Source organism: Camellia sinensis, unplaced genomic scaffold (genome assembly GCF_055761805.1).
Source record: "Camellia sinensis isolate YWXY unplaced genomic scaffold, ASM5576180v1 Unanchor2, whole genome shotgun sequence".
Taxonomy (NCBI): domain Eukaryota; kingdom Viridiplantae; phylum Streptophyta; class Magnoliopsida; order Ericales; family Theaceae; genus Camellia; species Camellia sinensis.
This window is the reverse complement of record NW_028129079.1, coordinates 5023081-5041837: the sequence shown is the minus strand read 5'-3', so window position 1 is coordinate 5041837 and position 18757 is coordinate 5023081.

The window sequence follows — 18757 nt, the reverse complement described above, 5'->3', positions numbered from 1 at the left end:
TAAATAAAAAAGGAAATTGAATAGAAAAGGAAATTGAATAAAAATGGAAGTTGAATAAAAATAAAAATTGAAGTTGCATAAAATTAAAAATGGAAGTTCATACAAGAAACGACTACACATTAACGATCTACTTGGAAATCAAATATAAAAAGGAAATTAAATAGAAAAGAAAATTGAATAAAAATTGAAGTTGAATAAAAATAATAATGCAAGTTGCATAAAATTAAAAATGAAAGTTCATTCAAGAAACCTCTATACCTTAACGATCTATTTGGTAATGAAATAAAACAAGCAAATTAAATAGAAAAGGAAATTGAATAAAAATTGAAGTTGAATAAAAATAAAAATGGAAGTTGCATAAAATTAAAAATGGAAGTTTATTCGAAAAACCACTATACATTAACGATCTATTTGGAAATTAAATAAAAAAAACAAATTGAATAAAAATGGAAGTTGAAAAAAAATAAAAATGGAAGTTGCATAATATTAAACGTGGAAGTTCATTCAAGAAACCACTATACCTTAACGATCTATTTGGAAATGAAATAAAAAAAGGAAATTAAATCGGAAAAGAAATGGAATAAAAATAAAAATGGAAGTTGCATAAAATTAAAAATGAAAGTCCATTCCAAAAAGCACAATATCTAAACGATCTATTTGGAAATTAAATAAAAAAAGGAAGTTTATTAGATAAAGAAATTGAACAGCAATGGAAGTTGAATAAAAATAAGAATGGAAGTTGCATAAAATTACAAATGGAAGTTCATTCAAGAAACCACTATACATTAACGATCTATTTGGAAATTAAACAAAAAAAGGAAATTGAATAAAAATGGAACTTGAATAAAAATAAAAATGGAAGTTTTATAAAATTAAAAATGGAAGTTCATTCAAGAAACCACTATACCTTAACGATCTATCTGGAAATTAAATAAAAAAGGAAATTAAACAGAAAATGAATTGAATAAAAATGGAAATTGAATAAAAATAAAAACGGAAGTTACATAAAATTAAAAATGGGAGTTCATTCATGAAACCACTACACCTTAATGATCTATTTGGAAATTAAATAAAAAAAAGGAAATTGAATAAAAATGGAAGTTGAATAAACGTAAAAATGGATGTTCATTCAAAAAACCACTATACATTAACGATATATTTGGAAATTAAATAAAAAAAGGAAATTGAATAGAACAGGAAATCGAATAAAAATGAAAGTTGAATAAAAATAAAAACTGAAGTTGCATAAAATTAAAAATGAAAGTTCATTCAAGAAACCACTATACCTTAACGATCTATTTGGAAATAGATAAAAAGGAAATTGAATAGAAAATGAAATTGAATAAAAATGGAAGTGGAAGAAAAATACAAATGGAAGTTGCACAAAATTAAAAGTGGAAGTTCATTCAAGAAACTACTATACCTTAACAATCTATTTGGAAATTAAATAAAAATGGAAATCGAATGGAGATGGAACTTCAATAAAAATAGAAGTTGATTAAAAATAGAAATGGAAACTACATAAAATTAAACATGGAAGTTTATTCAAGAAACCACTATACCTTAACGATCTATTTGGAAATTAAATAGAAAATAAAATTGAATAGAAAAGGAAATTGAATAAAAATGGAAGTGGAATAAAAATAAAAATGGAAGTTGCATAAAATTAAAAATGGAAGTTCATCCAAGAAACCACTACTCCTTCACGATCTAATTGGAAATTAAATAAAAAAGGAAATTTAATAGAGATGGAAATTGAATAAAAATAGAATTTGAATAAAAATAAAAATGGAAACTGCATAAAATTAAACATGGAAGTTCGTTCAAGAAACCACTATACCTTAACGATCTATTTGGAAATTAAATAAAAAAGGAAATTGAATAGAAAAGGAATTGAATAAAAATGGAAGTTGCACAAAATTAAAAATGGAAGTTCATTTAAGAAACCACTACAGCTTAACGATCTATTTGGAAATTAAATAAAAAAGGAAATTGAATGGAGATGGAAATTGAATAAAAGTAGAAGTTGAATAAAAATAGAAATGGAAACTGCATAAAATTAAACATAGAAGTTCATTCAAGAAACCACTATACCTTAACGATCTATTCGGAAATTAAATAAAAATGAAATTGAATAGAAAAGGAAATTGAATAAAAATGGAAGTGGAAAAAAATAAAAAAGGAAGTTGCATAAAATTAAAAATGGAAGTTCATTCAAGAAACCACTAAACCTTAACGATCTATTTGAAATTAAATAAAAAAGGAAATTCAATAGAAAAAGAAAATGAGTAAAAATGGAAGTTGAATAAAAATAAAAATAGAAGTTGCATAAAATTAAAAATGAAAGTTCGTTCAAGAAACCACAATACATTAACGATCTATTCGGAAATTAAATAAAAAAAGGAAATTGAATAGAAAAGGAAATTGATTAAAAATGGAAGTTGAATAAAAATAAAAATGGAAGTTGCAGAAAATTAACATTGGAAGTTCATTCAAAAACCAACTATACATTAACGATCTATTTGGAAATTAAATAAAAAACAAAATTCAATTGACAAGGAAATTGAATAAAAATGGAAGTTGAATAAAAATTAAATTGGAAATGCATAAAATTAAAAATGGATGTTCATTCAAAAAACCACTCTACCTTAACGATCTATTTGGAAATTAAATAAAAAAAAGAAATTAAATAGAAAAGCAAATTGATTAAAAATGGAAGTTGAATAAAAATAAAAATTGAAGTTGCATAAAATTAAAAATGGAAGTTCATTCAAGAAACCACAATACGTTAACGATCTATTTGGAAATTAAATAAAAAAAGTAAATTGAATAGAAAAGCAAATCGATTAAAAATGAAAGTTGAATAAAAATAAAAAATGGAAGTTGCATAAAATTAAACATGGAAGTGCATTCAAGAAACCACTATACCTTACCGATCTATTTGCAAATTAAATAAAAAAAGGAAATTGAATAGAAAAGGAAATTGAATAAAAATGGAAGTTAAATAAAAATAAAAATGGAAGTTGCATAAAATTAAAAACGGAAGTTCATTAAATAAACCACTTTACCTTAACGATCTATTCGAAAATTAAATAAAAAAAGGAAATTGAATAGAAAGGGAAATTGAATAAAAATAGAAGTTGAATAAAAATAAAAATGGAAGTTGCATAAAATTAAAAATGAAAGTTCATTCAACAAACCACTAAACCTTAACGATCTATTTGGAAATTAAATAAAGAAAGTAAATTGAATAGAAAAGGAAATTGAATAAAAATGGAAGTTGAAAAAAAATAAAAATGGAAGTTGGATAAAATTGAAAATGAAAGTTTATTCATGAAACCACTATACCTTAACGATATATGAGGAAATTAAGTAAAAAAGGAAATTCAATTGAAAAAGAAATTGAATAAAAATGAAAGTTGAATAAAAATAAAAAATGGAAGTTGCATAAAATTAAAAATGGTAGTTCATTCAAAAAACCACTATCCATTAACGATCTATTTGGAAATTAAATAAAAAAAGGAAATTGAATAGAAAAGGAAATTGAATAAAAATGGAAGTCGTATAAAAATAAAAATAGAAGTTCATTCAAGAAACCACTATACCTTAACGATCTATTTCGAAATTAAATAAAAAAAGGACATTCAAAAGAAAAGGAAATTGAACAAAAATAGAAGTTGCAAAAAAATAAAAATGGAAGTTACATAAAATTAAAAATGAAAGTTCATTCAACTAACCACTAAACCTTAACGATATATTTGCAAATTAAATAAAAAAAGAAATTGAGTAGAAAAAAAAATTGAATAAAAATGGAAGTTGAATAAAAATAAAAATGGAAGTAGCATAAAATTGAAAATGAAAGTTCATTCAAAAAACCACTATACCTTAACGATCTATTTTGAAATTAAATAAAAAATGGAACTTGAATAGAAAAAAAAAATTGAAGTAAAATGGAAGTTGAATAAAAATAAAAATGGAAGTAGCACAAAATTAAAAATTGAAGTTCATTCAAGAAACCACTATACCTTAACGATCTATTTGGGAATTAAATAGAAAAGGAAAATGAATAGAAAAGGAAATTGAAGAAAAATGGAAGTTGAATAAAAACAAAAATAGAAGATGCATAAAATTAAAAATGGAAGTCTATTCAAGAAACCATTATACCTTAACGATCTATTTGGAAATTAAATAAAAAAAGGAAATGGAATAGAAAAGGAAATTGAATAAAAATGAAAATGGAAGTTGAATAAAAATAAAAATGGATGTTGCATAAAATTAAAATGGAAGTTTATTCATGAAACCACTATACCTTAAGGATTTATTAGGAAATTAAATAAAAAAGGAAATTGAATAGAAAAGGAAATTGAATAAAAATGAAAGTGGAATAAAAATAAAAATGGAAGTTGCATAAAATTCAACATGAAAGTTCATTCAAGAAACCACTACACCTTAACGATCTATTTGAAATTAAATAAAAAAGGAAATTCAATACCAAAAGAAATTGAATAAAAATGGAAGTTGAATAAAAACAAAAATGCAAGTTCCATAAAATTAAAAATCGAAGTTCACTAAAGAAAATCACTATACCATAACGATCTATTTGGAAATTAAATAAAAAAAAAAATTCAATTGACAAGGAAATTAAATAAAAATGGAAGTTGAATAAAAATAAAAATGGAAGTTGCATAAAATTAAAAAGGGAAGTTCATTCAAAAAACCACTATACCTTAACGATCTATTTGGAAATTAATGAAAAAAAGGAAATTGAATAGAAAGCAAATTGATTAAAAATGGAAGTTGAATAAAAATAAAAATGGAAGTTGCATAAAATTAAAAATGGAAGTTCATTCAAGAAACCACAATACATTAACGATCTATTTGGAAATTAAATAAAAAAAGGAAATTGAATAGAAAAGGAAATTGAATAAAAATGGAAGTGGAAGTGGAATAAAAATAAAAATGGAAGTTGCCTAAAATTAAAAATCGAAGTTCATTCAAGAAACCACTACATGTTGACGATCTATTTGAAAATTAAATGAAAAACGAAACTGATCGGAGATGGAAAGTGAATAAAAATAGAAGTTGAATAAAAATAGAAATGGAAACTGCATAAAATTAAACATGGAAGTTCATTGAAGAAACCACTATACCTTAACGATCTATTTGGAAAGTAAATAAATAAGGAAATTGAAGAAAAATGGAAGTGGAATAATAATAAAAATGAAAGTTGCATAAAATTAAAAATGGAAGTTCATTCAAGAAACCACTACACCTTAACGATTTATTTCGAAATTAAATAAAAAAGGAGATTGAATGGAGATGGAAATTGAATAAAAATAGAAGTTGAATAAAAATGGAAATGGAAACTGCATAAAATGAAACATGGAAGTTCATTTAAGAGACCACTGTACCTTAACGATCTATTTGGAAAGTAAATAAAAAAGGAAATTGAATTAAAAGGAAATTGAAAAAAAATGGAAGTGGAATAAAAATAAAAATGGAAGTTGCATAAAATTAAAAATGGAAGTTCATTCGAGAAACCACTACACGTTAACGATCTATTTGAAATTAAATAAAAAAGGAAATTCAAAAGAAAAAGAAATTGAATAAAAATGGAAGTTGACCAAAAATAAGAATGGAAGTTGCTTAAAATTAAAAATGGAAGTTCATTCAAGAAATCACAATACTTTAACGATCTATTTGGAAATTAAATAAAAAAATGAAATTGAATAGAAAGGAAATTGAATAAAAATGGAAGTGGAATAAAAATAAAAATGAAGTTGCATAAAATTAAAAATGGAAGTTCATTCAAGAGACCACTACACTTTAACGACCTATTTGGGAATTAAATAAAAAAGGAAATTGATTGGAGATGGAAACTGAATAAAAATAGAAGTTAGATAAAAATAGAAATGGAAACTGCATAAAATTAAACATGGAAGTTTATTCAAGAAACCACTATACCTTGACGATCTATTTGGAAATTAAATAAAAAAGGAAATTGAATAAAAATGGAAGTGGAATAAAAATAAAAATGGAAGTTGCATAAAATTAAAAATGGAAGTTCATTCAAGAAACCACTACACCTTAACGATTTATTTCGAAATTAAATAAAAAATGAGATTAAATGGAGATGGAAATTGAATAAAAATAGAAATGGAAATTGCATAAAATGAAACTTGGAAGTTCATTCAAGAGACCACTATACCTTAATGATCTATTTGGACATTAAATAAAAAAGGAAATTGAATCAAAAAGCAAATTGAATAAAAATGGAAGTGGAATAAAAATAAAAATGGGATGTTGCATAAAATTAAAAATGGAAGTTCATTCAAGAAACCACTACACCTTAATGATCTATTTGAAATTAAATAAAAAAGGAAGTTCAATAGAAAAAGAAATTGAATAAAAATGGCAGTTGAATAAAAATAAAAGTGGAAATTGCGTAAAATTAAAAATGGAAGTTCATTCAAGAAACCACAATACATTAACGATCTATTTGGAAATTAAATAAAAAAAGGAAATTGAGTAAAAATGGAAGTGAAATAAAAATGAAAATGGAAGTCGCATAAAATTAAAAATGAAAGTTCATTCAAGAAACCACTACACGTTAACGATCTATTTGGAAATTAAATAAAAAAGGAAATTGATTGGAGATGGAAATTCAATAAAAATAGAAGTTGAATAAAAATAGAAATCGAAACTGCATAAAATTAAACATGGAAGTTTATTCAAAAACCACTCTACCTTAACGATCCATTTTGGAAATTAAATAAAAAAGAAAATTGAATAAAAATGGAAGGGGAATAAAAATAAAAATGGAAGTTGCATAAAATTAAAAATGGAAGTTGCATAAAATTAAAAGTGGAAGTTCATTCAAGAAACCACTACACCTTAACAATCTATTTCGAAATTAAATAAAAATGGAGATTGAATGGAGATGGAAATTGAATAAAAATAGAAGTTGAATAAAAATAGAAATGGAAACTGCATAAAATGAAACATGGAAGTTCATTATAGAGACCACTATACCTTAACGGTCTATTTGGAAATTAAATAAAAAAGGAAATTGAATAAAAAAGGAAATTGAATAAAAATGGAAGTGGAATAAAAGTAAAAATGGAAGTTGCATAAAATTAAAAATGGAAGTTCATTCAAAAAACCACTACACCTTAACGATCTATTTGAAATTAAAGAAAAAAGGAAATTCAATAGAAAAAGCAATTGAATAAAAATGGAAGTTGAAAAAAATAAAAATAAAAGTTGCATAAAATTAAAAACGGAAGTTCGTTCAAGAAACCACAATACATTAACGATCTATTTGGAAATTAAATAAAAAAAGAAAATTGAATAGAAAAAGAAATTGAATAAAAATGGAAGTGGAATAAAAATAAAAATGGAAGTTGCATAAAATTAAAAATGGAAGTTCATTGAAGAAACCAGTACACGTTACTGATGTGTTTGGAAATTAAATAAAAAAGGAAATTGATTGGAGATGGAAATTGAACAAAAATAGAAGTTGATTAAAAATAGAAATGGAAACTACATAAAATTAAACATGGAAGTTTATTCAAGAAACCACTATACCTTAACGATCTATTTGGAAATTAAATAAAAAAGAAAATTGAACAAAAAAGGAAATTGAATAAAAATGCAAGTGGAATGAAAATAAAAATGGAAGTTGCATAAAATTAAAAATGAAAGTTCATTCAAGAAACCACTACAACTTAACGATCTATTTCGAAATTAAATAAAAAAGGAGATTGAATGGAGACGGAAATTGAATAAAAAAAGAAGTTGAATAAAAAGAGAAATGGAAACTGCAAAAAATGGAACATGGAAGTTCATTCAAGAGACCACTATACCTTAATGATCTATTTGGAAATTAAATAAAAAAGGAAATTGAATAAAAATGGAAGTGGAATAAAAATAAAAATGGAAGTTGCACAAAATTAAAATTGGAAGTTCATTCAAGAAACCACTATACCTTAACGATCTATTTGGAAATTGAATAAAAATAAAAGTTGAAAAAAAATAGAAATGGAAACTGCATAAAATTAAACATGGAAGTTCATTCAAGAAAACACTATACGTTAACGATCTATTTGGAAATTAAATAAAAAAGGAAATTGATTAGAAAAGGAAATTTATGAAAAATGGAAGTGCAATAAAAATAAAAATAGAAGTTGCATAAAATTAAAAATGGAAGTTCATTAAAGAAACAACTACACCTTAACGATCTGTTTGGATATTAAATAAAAAAGGAAATTGAATAGAAAAGGAAATTGATTAAAAATGGAAGTTGAATATTAATAAAAATGGAAATTGCATAAAATTAAACATGGAACTTCATTCAAGAAACCACTATAGCTTAACGATCTATTTGGAAATTAAATAAAAAAAGGAAATTCAATCGACAAGGAAATTGAAGAAAAATGCAAGTTGAATAAAAATAAAAATGATAGTTTATTCAAGAAATCACTATACCTTAACAATCTATTTGGAAATTAAATAAAAAAGGAAATTGAATAGAAAAGGAAATTGAATAAAAATGGAAGTGGAATAAAAATACAAATGGAAGTTGCATAAAATTAAAAATAGATGTTCATTCAAGAAACTATTATACCTTAACGATCTATTCGGAAATTAAATAAAGAAGTAAATTGAATAGAGATGGAACTTCAATAAAAATAGAAGTTGACTAAAAATAGAAATGGGAAACTGCAAAAAATTAAACATGAAAGTTCTTTGAAGAAACCACTATACCTTGACGATCTATTTCGAAATTAAATAAAAAAGAAAATTGAATAGAAAAGGAAATTGAATAAAATTGGAAGTGGAATAAAAATAAAAATGGAAGTTGCATTAAATTAAAAATGGAAGTTCATTCAAGAAACCACTACACATTAACGATCTATTTGGAAATTAAATAAAAAAAGAAATTGATTGGAGATGGAAATTGAATAAAAATAGAAGTGGAATAAAAATAGAAATGGAAACTGCATAAAATTAAACATGGAAGTTCATTCAAGAAACCACTATACCTTAACGATCTATTTGGAAATTAAATAAAAAAGGAAATTGAATAGAAAAGGAAATTGAATAAAAATGGAAGTGGAATAAAAATAAAAATGGAAGTTGCATAAAATTAAAAATGGAAGTTCATTCAAGAAACCACTACACCTTAACGATCTATTTGGAAATTGAATAAAAAAGGAAATTGAATGGAGATGGAAATTGAATAAAAATAGAAGTTGAATAAAAATAGAAATGGAAACTGCATAAAATGAAAAATGGAAGTTTATTCAAAAAACCATTATACGTTAACGATCTATTCAGTAATTAATTAAAAAAAGAAATTGAATAGAAAAAGAAATTTAATAAAAATGAAAGTGGAATAAAAAGAAAAATAAAAGTTGCATAAAATTAAAAATGGAAGTTCATTCAAGAAACAACTACACCTTAACGATCTATTTTAAATTAAAAAAAAAAGGAAATTGAATGGAGATGGAAATTGAATAAAAATAGAAGCTGAATAAAAATAGAAATGGAAACATCATAAAATTAAACATGGAAGTTTATTCAAGAAACCACTATACCTTAACGATCTACTTGGGAATTAAATAAAAAAGGAAATTGAATAGAAAAGGAAATTGAATAAAAATGGAAGTGGAATAAAAAAAAAAAAAAAGTTGCATAAAATTAAAAATGGAAGTTCATTCAAGAAACCACTACACCTTAACGATCTATTTGAAATTAAATAAAAAAGGAAATTGAATAGAAAAGGAAATTGAATAAAAATGGAAGTCGAATAGAAATAGAAATGGAAACTGCATAAAATTAAACATGGAAGTTCATTCAAGAAACCACTACACCTTAACGATCTATTTGAAATTACAAAAAAAAAAAAGAAATTGAACGGAGATGGAAATTGAATAAAAATAGAAATGGAAGCAGCAGAAAATTAAACATGGAAGTTCATTCAAGAGACCACTATACCTTCACGATCTATTTGGAAATTAAATAAAAAGAAAATTGAATAGAAAAGGAAATTGAATAAAAACGGAAGTGGAATAAAAATAAAAATGGAAGTTGCAGAAAATTAAAAATGGAAGTTCGTTCAAGAAACCACTACACATTAACGATCTATTTGAAATTAAATAAAAAAAGGAAATTCAATAGAAAAAGAAATTGAATAAAAATGGAAGTTGAATAAAAATAAAAATTGAGGTTGCAAAAAATTAAAAATGGAAGTTCATTCAAGAAACCACAATACATTAACGATCTATTTGGAAATTAAATAAAAAAAGGAAATTGAATAGAAAATGAAATTGATTAAAAATGGAACTTGAATAAAAATAAAAATGGAAGTTGCATAAAATTAAACATGGAAGTTCATTCAAGAAACCACTATACCTTAACGATCTATTTGGAAATTAAATAAAAAAAGGAAATTCAATTGACAAGGAAATTGTATAAAAATGGAAGTGAAATAAAAGTAAAAATAGAAGTTGTATAAAATTAAAAATGGAAGTTCATTCAAAAAACCACTACACGTTAACGATCTATTTGGAAATTAAATAAAAAAGGAAATTGATAGGAGATGGAAATTGAATAAAAATAGAAGTTGAATAAAAATAGAAACGGAAACTGCAAAAAATTAAACATGGAAGTTCATTCAAGAAACCACTATACCTTAACGATTTATTTGGAGATTGAATAAAAAAGTAAATTGAATAGAAAAGGAAATTGAATAAAAATGGAAGTGGAATAAAAATAAAAATGGAAGTTCATTCAAGAAACCACTACAGGTTAACGATCTATTTCGAAATTAAATAAAAAAGGAGTTTGAATAGAGATGGAAATTGAATAAAAATAGAAGTTGATTAAAAATAGAAATGGAAACTGCATAAAATAAAACATGGAAGTTCATTCAAGAGACCACTATACCTTAACGATCTATTTGGAAATTAAATAAAAAGAAAATTGAATAGAAAAGGAAATTGAATAAAAATGAAGTGGAATAAAAATAAAAATGGAAGTTGCATAAAATTAAAAATGGAAGTTCGTTCAAGAAACCACTACACATTAACGATCTATTTGAAATTAAATAAAAAAGGAAATTCAATAGAAAAAGAAATTGAATAAAAATTGAGGTTGCATAAAATTAAAAATGGAATTTCATTCAAGAAACCACAATACATTAACCATCTATTTGAAAATTAAATAAAAAAAGGAAATTGAATAGAAAATGAAATTGATTAAAAATGGAACTTGAATAAAAATAAAAATTGAAGTTGCATAAAATTAAACATGGAAGTTCATTCAAGAAACCACTATACCTTAACGATCTATTTGGAAATTAAATAAAAAAAGGAAATTCAATTGACAAGGAAATTGAATAAAAATGGAAGTGAAATAAAAGTAAAAATAGAAGTTGCATAAAATTAAGAATGGAAGTTCATTCAAGAAACCACTACACGTTAACGATCTATTTGGAAATTATATAAAAAAGGAAATTGATAGGAGATCGAAATTGAATAAAAATAAAAGTTGAATAAAAATAGAAATGGAAACTGCATAAAATGAAACATGGAAGTTCATTCAAGAAACCATTATACGTTAACGATCTATTTGGAAATTAAATAAAAAAGGAAATTGAATAGAAAAGGAAATTGAATAAAAATGGAAGTGGAATAAAAATAAAAATAAAAGTTGCATAAAATTAAAATGGAAGTTCATTCAAGAAACCATTACACTTTAACGATCTATTTGAAATTAAATAAAAAAGGAAATTGAATAAAAATGGAAGTTGAATAAAAATAGAAATGGAAACCGCATAAAATTAAACATGGAAGTTCATTCAAGAAACCACTATACCATAACGATCTATTTGGAAATTGAATAGAAAAAGAAATTGAATAAAAATGGAAGTGGAATAAAAATAAAAATAAAAGTTGCATAAAATTAAAAATGGAAGTTCATTCAAGAAACCACTACACCTTAACGATCTATTTGAAATTAAATAAAAAAGGAAATTGAATAGAAAAAGAAATTGAATAAGAATGGAAGTTGAATAAAAATAAAAATGGAAGTTGCATAAAATTAAAAATGGAAATTCATTCAAGAAACCACAATACGTTAACGATCTATTTGGAAATTAAATAAAAAAAGGAAATTTGTCACGGCCCCATTCCGCCCCTAGTAGAATGGTGCCATGATGGCCAGTAATCCGAGATTACCGAAGGCTAACCTCCAAAATTTTACACACAAACAGAGTATTACATATGGGGCTAACAAGTGCGGAAGCAATAATTACAAGTTTAATTAGTCCATAAGAGATGTGCATAAGTTAAATGGAATGGCATTCATTCTTACATAGCTTTAATACAACCAAATGAAGTACAAAAATACATCTTGACCAAAAGGCTTCTCAGCCCTCAAATACAAAGTACAATAAAATATAACTAAGAAGCATAATCTTCAAGATGCGCCAAAAGTGTATAATCCAAAACAAGAGGCAAGTACATCTAGGCGTCACCGCCGTCCTGCTCGTCACCTACATATATATAGAGATGGGTGAGCTTGGATACTCAGTGAATGGTATAAATAATAAAAAGGTTTGCATGAATGATATCCACAATCTCTATCAAATCAAAACACATCACATCTTGTACAAAATCCAAGGCGAATCAAGTTTATCTAACAAATCTTTCAAGTCTCAACAATTAAAGTCTTTCAAGGCTTTCAAACTCCAAGGGATGACGTTAACAAGGTTGTGCTACAAATGCTTATAGTCCCCTAGCACGTACGGACTTTCAAGATTGTGCTACAAATGCTTATAGTCCCCTAGCACGTACGGACTTTCAAGATTGACATCAAAACAAGATAATACTTGATATTCAAAATAGGGATCATCATCCATGCTTAACAATACTTTTCAAAACAAGCAAAGAGAAGCTTTAACAAAACGTTATAATATAACTTTATTAAAAATACCACTTACATAGTTCTTCAAACGTCGGGGTCGAGGCAAGTCCAAGTCCTACAAACACATGGCAAAGCCTATTGAATGCACTTTCAAACAAGCTTCATATGTAAACAAATGATCTCGACATTCTTCAAAAACTAAGTCCAATCAAAACAAAACACAGTCTCGTATCTCGGGAAAACATGCTGCGCACCAACCAGGTCTTAGCTGAGGTCCCACACCTCCTCGCCGAGGTGTGTTCCCGAGGGCCACATTCAAGGAAAGAAGTCGGGAAAATCTGGGTTTCCCTCCGCTGATGAACATGAAGAACATGAGTATAAAGAACATGAAAAATATGAATGCTCAATCACACCTTTTTATTACAAAATCTGGGATTTTCATGCTATGAGTTCGAAAACATGGACCTGGGTACCCATACTTGAGGATCTTGCGAAAACAAACACAAAAACATGACTCTCAATGCAACTTTCGGATCAAAACAAGACTTTTTCTTTAAGAACACGTGAACACTATTTTCTCTTTCTAGAACCAGCTTTAAATCAATGCATGACGTGCAGAACAAGTTCGATCATGCAATGCAGCTAGATAAACATAAAGAACAACAAAAGTGAATCAAGAATCTAACCTCAATACACGAATCTAACGGTTTGATCTCTAGGAATCAAGCTCGAAAGCCCACTCTCTCACTCTAAAACTTCTTCTTCCTCCTAGAGCTTCTCTCTCTACAAGGCAAGGATATAATACAGAAATGTACATTTTCTGGGTCTACCGGCTGACTTAACCCTCCGCAGGGGTACGTGGCAACGGCTGGTTGGTTCTATTCAAAAAGGTGACTGAGTGAAAAGACAAGACTATGACAAAGTGTGTTCAACAAGCAAGATGGCATGGGCACTCCGGCGGGTAATGATCTCGGCTAAGAACAAGACATCGGCAAGTAGGGGAACAATGATCTCGGCTAGGAAGGAGAACACTTGACTAAGCTGTGCCACACCTTGGTCTGGATGTGCCACACCTTGGTCTAGGTCACGCCACTTCGAGACAAGATTACTTAGGTGCAAAGGTAACATCTCGGCCTAGATAATACACATCTTGGCCTTGGTGATGAACACCTCGGCCTAGATAATGGCATCTCGGCCAATATGTCAGGGCGAAGGTGGAGGTCAGACAAAGTGGTTCTAAGGAAATTCTAGACTAAAGATGACCTCTGCTAAACTCACACCAAGCAAGATACAAAACATGCGAGAAACACCTACGCAAGACAAACCAAGGTTTGCAAAGATACAGCATGACGAGACAAGATCATGTAATGTACGCAAGCGTGACTAGGGTAGGGTGAGGGTTGTTACCAAATTGAATAGAAAAGGAAATTGAATAAAAATGGAAGTGGAATAAAAACAAAAATGTAAGCTGTATAAAATTAAAAATGGAAGTTCATTCAAGAAACCACTACACCATAACGATCTATTTGGAAATGAAATAAAAAAGGAAATTGAATGGAGATAGAAATTGAATAAGAATAGAAGTTGAATAAAAATAGAAATGGAAACTGCATAAAATGAAACATGGAAGTTCATTCAAGAAACCATTATACCTTAACATCTATTTGGAAATTAAATAAAAAAGGAAATTGAATAAAAATGGAAGTGGAATAAAAATAAAAATGGAAGTTGCATAAAATTAAAAGTGGAAGTTTATTCAAGAAACCACTACACCTTAACGATCTGTTTGGAAATTAAATAAATAAGGAAATTGAATAGAAAAGGAAATTGATTAAAAATGGAAGTTGAATAAAAATAAAAATGGAAATTGTAACGCCCTCAAAATAAACCCATTATATATATATACATCATTGACATGCAATATTTAAAGAAAACGATTCATTAATTTATTCATCAGAGTATTACTAAATAAAAGCATTACATATAACATCAAATTAAATGCCCTACGGGCTAACATCTTTCCAAGCCAACACTTGGACACAAAAATATGAGTTCTAACTCAAATACAAATAAAGCCCTAGGCTTGAATGTTTACATGTACTAACATATAAAAACAATTAACTAAAGATAGTCTTCAAAATCCAAAAGCCGAATCCTCCCAAGCTAAGTCCTTGGAGGTAGCTTATCACCTGAACCTGAAAATGATGTTCCCATAAAGGGTGAGCCACAGTCCAGTAGAAAAATACTAAACCAAATATAAGCATTGAATAAAGCTATAGCATTCAATAGATGGTTAACCAAGATAATCAATTCTAACTTAATACCCTCTCATGACACTAATGTCTATGACATGTTTGAATTCCCCTTATTATCAATATGGCTCAGAACCTGGCCAAACTTACAACAGTGAACTATATATCATATTCACATTACTTCTAATATCAACAACACGGATGAGAGTCAGGCTCATATCAAAACACTTCATACTTCCCGTTTGATACACATTTTAGTGCTGTATCAATAACATGTAAAAACACTTCAATATAATAAGCACACATAATAGTGATGCTAATGGAGTCCATCCCCTATCTCCTCCCAAACAAAATCCGGTTTAGAGGTCCATCCCCTATCTTCCCCTAAACCGTGGAGTACATCCCCTATCTCCTCCCAAACAATATGCATATGCAATGCTCAATCAATACATGTATTTCCTGTATTAATTCAATAGTCTAAATTTATGACTTAAACAAATTGATTAGTTTCAATTTTCCCTAATTCACATGCAATATCTACAACAAACATGACTATCCTCCACCGATAGCCCCAAACAGTTATTTCTAGACTGGAAATAAAAATATCTACAATTCAATAAGCGAGTGATTTAAATTATCCAACTACACCATTTAATCAATGAATTCCTCAATTTCATGAATTTAACCAAATTCCCCAATTTCCTTAAATTAATTATACAAATTAATTTATTAATACAACTAGGGTTTTTCCCAAAACTACTAAAGTACCCCCAACATATCAAAATACCAAAACTTAGAACAAAACTTATAAGATGGAGTAGGAAATCCCTACCTTGAAGTGAAGAACTCGAATGGAGAAGATGACGAAAGTCAAAAGTGCCCCAAATCCTCTCTTTTTCAGATTAAAAGAAAGCTCTCGCGAAGCTCTACCTTTCTTCCAAAGGAACTAGGGTAGAAGACCACAGGGAATAGATCAAATCTTAGAGAGAAGGTGAGAGTAGAGAGAGAAACTCTCAAGTGGCGGTTTCTTTTAAGAGTTAGGGAAAAGAAGTAGGTCAAAAAGTGATCCAAAAAGTGAAATCTCGGACTGATGTAGTCGATTCCCCGCTCGAGCGTGGAAATCCCCGCTCGAGTGTCAGACACAGACTCATGCTCAAGCGTGAAAAGAGCCACTCGAGCGTCGATTGCACACTTCCAGAAGTTTTGCAGGCGATGGTACCCGCTCGAGCGTCAAACTCTCCGCTCGAGCGGAGGGACAAAAATCAAGGGATCACGCTCGAGCGTAAAAACTACCGCTCGAGCGGACGAACTGCAGAGTAAAGTACTGGGAGATGGAAAACCACGCTCGAGCGTCAAAACTCCCGCTCGAGCGGATAAGCAACAACGAAGAGCCCGCTCGAGCGTTAAAAATTCCGCTCGAGCATGAAGGCTAAAATCTGGGCATCACCTTTTGGTTTCAAAGTGTGACCAACCTGTTTCAAACCTGCCCATCACAACCCAAGACTCAAATACAAAGAGTAAAGGCTAGAAGTGATAATGATACAACAACAAGTCCACGAAACCAAGTCTGGAATACAGTATACAAAGGAAGGAAAAACCGAGATCGCTATAACCTCCCCCCCTTAAAGAATTTCGTCCCCGAAATTAAGTACAAGTTTTTTTTTTTTTTTTTTTATAAAAAAAAGTTTTCTCTATTTCCCACAATATGCCAACATTCTATTAAACAACCTGACCCATTACCGGTCAACCCCATCTCTTTTCAAGAGGCATTTCACATTATACATAACAACTTGCATTATCAACATGCATTTTCCTTTCAAATTCAACAGTTTTCGATATATATAATTTCCATTTCCATATCATATTCAATCTCATGATATAACTCTAATTCTACAACACATTCAACATATGCAGTGTTACACTAAACTTCCATTATGAGGCAAGTTTCAAAATACTTCCATTAACCAAAACATAAACTATGTTTCACAACTTAAGTTATATTCAATACACTTAAGGTGCAATATTACAACAAAATAAGCAACATATGCTCAAGCATCTACAAATAGATCCGGATATTTCTCTCGGACCTCCAACTCGCGTTCCCAAGTAGCTTCCTCCACCCCGTTATGTTTCCACAAAACTTTTACCAAAGGGATGGTCTTGCTTCGCAAAACTTGATCCCGTCTATCCAAGACCCGAACCGGTCTCTCCTCATACGAGACATCCTCATCTACCTCTAAGTCGGTCCAATCCAATACATGCGATGGATCCGGCTCATACTTCTGAAGCATACTCACATGAAACACGTAATGTACTCCGGATAACTGCGGCGGCAAAGCTAAACGATAAGCAGCCTCGCCAATCCTCTCAAGGATCTCAAAAGGGCCAATAAATCGAGGGGACAACTTCCCGCTCTTGCCGAACCTCATCAATCCCCGCCTAGGTGATATCTTCAGAAAGACATGATCACCCATCTCAAACACCAAAGGTCTCCTCCTACGGTCGACATAAGATTTCTGACGACTCTGGGCTGTAACAAGCCTCCTACGGATAAGCTCAACTTTCTCCGTTGTTTCCCTTACCAATTCCGGACCCAGCAAAGGTGCATTGCCCACCTCGGCCCAGCAAACTGGAGATCTACACGGTCGGCCGTACAAGGCCTCAAACGGTGCCATACCGATACTAGACTGGAAACTATTGTTGTAGGCAAACTCCACCAAAGGCAAGTGCCTCTCCCACGACCCACTAAAGTCAAGAACACAACCCCGAAGCATATCCTCAAGGATTTGAATAGTACGCTCGGACTGTCCGTCAGTCTGAGGATGATAAGCCGTGCTAAAGGTCAACTTAGTGCCTAAGGCACTCTGCAAACTCTGCCACAACCTGGTAGTAAAACGAGGATCTCTATCTGAGACGATCGTCACTGGGACCCCGTGCAACCTCACTATGTCCCGAATATATAAACCGGCAAGATGGTCTACCGAATCTCTCACGCGCATAGGAATGAAGTGCGCTGACTTAGTCAACCGGTCTACAACCACCCAAATAGCATCACTACCCCGCTGAGTCCTCGGAAGACCTACAACGAAGTCCATAGTGACATGTTCCCACTTCCACTCGGCAATAGGCAAGGGTTGCAACAAACCCGCTGGTCTCTGACGCTCTGCCTTCACTTGTTGACAAGTAAGGCACTTAGACACGAAAGCTGCCACATCTCTCTTCATACCCCGCCACCAAAACTGGCGACCCAAATCCTGATACATCTTAGTACCTCCCGGATGCACCGCAAGGCGTGAATAATGGAACTCTCGGAGTACCTCCTCTCGGCAAGATTCCGGCACAAACAGACGGTCTCGATATCTCACACTCAGGTCGGGATACACCGTCAAACCCTTCTCAACCTTCCCACTGGAAATCTTTTCTCGAAGAGATTCTACCTCAAGGTCACCTCTCTGAGCCTCTAACACTCGAGTCACAAGTGTCGGCTGCGCAACAACAGAAAACAAGGCTGCAGCCCCAACGGATTCGCCCAGAAGCAAATCAAACTCCCCAAGTGCACCTAACATCTCCCACTC